At 47.0% G+C, this 3,921-nt stretch overlaps 1 non-coding gene across 1 annotated transcript; it reads left to right on the forward strand.

Annotated features, from left to right (window-relative positions):
* The first annotated feature begins 2,058 nt into the window (after positions 1-2,058).
* Positions 2,059-2,196, forward strand: LOC122478330. The gene has a single exon (XR_006295938.1). It is a non-coding gene; the product is annotated as a U4 spliceosomal RNA (small nuclear RNA).
* The last annotated feature ends 1,725 nt before the right edge of the window (positions 2,197-3,921 follow it).

The following is a 3,921-nucleotide window of genomic DNA, read 5'->3' on the forward strand; positions in this document are numbered from 1 at the left end:
TCTCTAGTAGGCATGGAACAAGGGCACTAATTGAGTACCTCCTTTGTTCCAGGTGCTATGGTGGGTAGTAGATGGCTGGCCCAGCCGGGACTACAGAGCCAAATTCCTAGAGCCAAAGGAGACAGGCAGGAATTGGAAGGATGGCTGTCATGATGGAAGAGTGGGGGGAGAACATCTGGGTATTTGATTTGTGTCTGTTCCAACAGTCCCAGGCTACCTTTCCCTGACTCAAGCTGTGATTTTGCCACTTACAACTCCTTGTGGGCAAGAGAATGTAAGGAGAAAGTGTCCTTGTCATTGCATATGGTCATAAAAGCAATCAGCTGCCTGCTGGTTAGAGAATGCGTGGCTGGAGGAAATACCAGGTCCCCAGAAAATGCCCTGCAAAAGTAAGGAAAAGAATGGACCCAGGACTGGGGGGATGGCAAAGAATGGCAAAGGATGGCAAAGGCCATAAGTCTCTCCTAGAGGAAGGGGGGCAAAATGGGGGGGCCATGGCAGTTGGTGCCCATGCAGGTGATTTCACATGAAGTATCTAAACCTTGAGGGGTGGGAGAAGAGAGGGGAAAGGAGGCAGGAGTGTGAACCAGAGACAGGGGAAGAGGCTAAAATACACAGAGATAAGAGAAGCAAGGAAGAGAGGTGTAAGGGAGGGCAGGAGAGGGAACAAGAATGGGGAGGCAGCAAAAGGAGACAGATGAGAGGAGACGTGGGTGGAGAAACTAAAAGGCACACAGGGTGAAACTCACAAAGATGTGATGGGAAGAGAGACACTCAGAGACTGAGGGAGGGAAACTGAGAGAGAGAGAGAGCCAGATAGAAGAGCAGATGGCTGACCCAGTTCTGGAAAATCTCAGTCCACAAATTATCTGGAGTCAGAAGGACAGACAGGCCCACAGACAGATATATCTGCATGACAAAGGTGAAGATGAAGCAGGCAAAGTAGGAAGAAAGAAGACAGGGCTGCAGTGAGGAGGGGGATGGGAGAAAGATTGAGAGAAGGAGGCCGGTATGGAGCAGGAGGAGGAAGCCAGGGCAGAGAGGGGGACATATATTTGCTTTATGATCCTCTTCCATCTCACCTGGCTCCCTGCTGAGTCTGTTCCCCTCTCAGGTGCTGCTGGTAGTGGATATGCCAAGAAAGCTGAGAGGATGAAGCTACCCCAAGCTCCCTCCCAGTGCCAACCTAGGGATCCTAGAGGTCCCTTCATGGATATGGAAACTGCCTCCCCTACACTCTACCCCAAATGCTGCAATCAAAAGTCACCTGAAGCTCAGCCCTAAATGTTTCAGAGTTAATGCAGCCTAGCATAACCAGTTCAAGGGGAGTGGGGACCAAGGAGAAAGAGAAACAGAGGCAGGCAAATCAGGCTGACAAACTCTGGAGAAAGTGCTGGGGACAGACTGTTTAGGGATCACATGGAGAAGAGTGAGGAGAGGTTCATGATTGGGACTTGTCTGCATTGAGAGCTAAATAAGCACCTTGTAAAGTATAAGCAAAATAACATACTAATGACTGTCCATTAATTTGGGGTCAACAATGTAGACACCTTCTAAGCAGTCACCATCAATGCCTTCAAACATCTCTTCACCAAAGAGTTCCCACAAAGATACATATGAAGCCCACAAAAAGAGAAATTGAGGCATAGAATAGAGACATTGAGGCCAGTGTAAATGCATGAATCTAGGTTTTAAGGAACCAGTGATGAAGCAATCAGCCAAGTGTGTAAAGACTTAAGACTTATCATAGCAAGCTGGACCGTGCCTTCCCACAGGCTTTCCTGGGGCTCTGCAGAGACTAGCTCCCCCAGCTCCTCTCAGGGCCAGGTGTGACCCTAACAACATTGACTCAAGCAATCTAAAGAGGAATTGTTATCCCTGCCAACCACATTTGAAGGTCCCAGAGACCAGATGTCTAGTTATAGCTAGAACCCAAGGAATCTCTTTAGCAGCAGGAGGGAGGGAGGGTGGAGAGGGAACCTTCCAGAGAAGTCCTGTAAGAAGACTGGGGACCAAAATATCCCACCCCCGTGGACACTTAGAAGTTTAATAAAGTTCAGCTTTGCACAGTGGCAGTATCATAGCCAATGAGGTTTATCTGAGGCGTGGTTATCGATAATAGAATTTTAATAAATTTCATAATGTCCAGGGTTTCCAGAAATTAAAGCCAAGATTAATTGCATTTTTTTCTCCAAGTTCTTTCCTTTATTCTTCTCCTCCACAATGTACTCACATCATTTATGAAACACATTGAACCAGTTCCAGGACTTTAGAAACTGCCTCCACTAGAAAAATGGGCTGAATTTCAGCAATGGAAATTATTTAGAATACACTTTGGAAAGCATTTCCTTAGAACTATATTTGTTAAATGCTAGGTCCAGGAAAACACAAATGCGCATGCACACACACACACACACACACGCGTGCGCGCACACACACACACATAACCCAACAGGAAAAGGAAAGCCGTTTCTTGTCTACTATTTCTTTTCCTGAGGGACTGACCTCCAGATGATGTGTGTCATATCAAGAAACAAAATATAATCTTTGGAAACATTAGGAAAGTAATTCCCCTCTAACCCTTTGCTCCAGAAGGGAGATGATTGTTTCCCTCTCTAAGTCATGGCAAACATTCTGAAAAAGGATCACACAGCCTGTAGGTAAGAGCCCCACATGCAGATGCCTAGTTTTCTGTCTTATCCCCCAAGGCCTCCTTCTCCTGTTGGTCTCAACCTGTCTGCACTTCTCAGTGTCCACTGTTTGGACTCATCCTGTGAGCCCAGCCCAAAGGGAAGGAAAGCATCACAAGGGAGGAGAACACAGGGCCCTGTTCTCTGGGGTATGAGAAGAGAGACATACAAGACAAGAAACCCTGGTAGAGGAAAAAAAAGAATAAGTAGAAGAAAGAAGAAAATAGTTTTCTTCAGAAAGCTTTGAGATTTTGGGTCTTCCTTCATCTTTCCTCTTTGGCCATTGACAGTCTCTCATCATCTGAGTCATAGTCCCTGGTTCAGTTGCCCTTGAACAACTCAGCTCACAAATATTGGCTGAGGAAGTGCCCAGAACACTGTGCCTTTCTGTCTTGGTTCTCAGCCCCATCTTACCAGCTGTCAGGAGCTCCAGCAGCACAGGGCTCCTGCTCCTCCCTCTGGGTATCCCCTCAGTGCCCAGCACACATAAAAGGTAGAGTGTGTGACTCACTGATTCTGCTCCCTTGGAGAAAGGAGGGAACTGAGAAAGAAACCCAAGCAGGGGCATCATCTGAGACTACACTGCCCTGTGAGGTTTAGTGTCAGGGAAGCAGGTAGCTGGGGGGAATTCATCTCTAGAGGAACGGTGCTTTCCTTTAGAAATCCCAGGACACCTGTGTGTGTGTATGTGTGTGTGTGTACCTGACATTCAGGGAAGGGAGAGGAGAGTGTGGATATGAGGCTCCAGGAGTCCAGGTCCTGTCTGGAGGTGAGAGTATTTCAGGAGCTGGACTCCCACACCCTCTACAGCTCCAGCAGACACGGTCCCATGACTTGCAGGGACAGAGGGCAGCCAGTGCTATCACAGCCGGATGAATACAGGCTGGATTTTGGGTAGTCCTTCCTGGGTTTGAATTTGCACCATCCAGGGCACAATTCACATGGTTTCCTGTGTTCTGTGGTTCAGTCCAGTCCCCATTCTCCCTTCTTGTCCACTCTTATGGGCATTTCCTGTGTTTAAAGCTTAGAGCATTTCCTGTGTTCAGCTTAGGTCAAAACATATGAAATTCCTGATTACAGTGTATTTCTTTGAGTCTTCCCTCATCTAATCATTATTTTTTTTTTACTTCAGGCTAAGGAGACAGGGGAGCAGACTGAGGAAAGGCAAATAATAAAAGCTAATATTTATTGAGTGCATACTATGTGCTGAGCATGTTGTATCCTTACCACA

Source organism: Prionailurus bengalensis, unplaced genomic scaffold (assembly GCF_016509475.1).
Source record: "Prionailurus bengalensis isolate Pbe53 unplaced genomic scaffold, Fcat_Pben_1.1_paternal_pri Un_scaffold_49, whole genome shotgun sequence".
Classification (NCBI taxonomy): domain Eukaryota; kingdom Metazoa; phylum Chordata; class Mammalia; order Carnivora; family Felidae; genus Prionailurus; species Prionailurus bengalensis.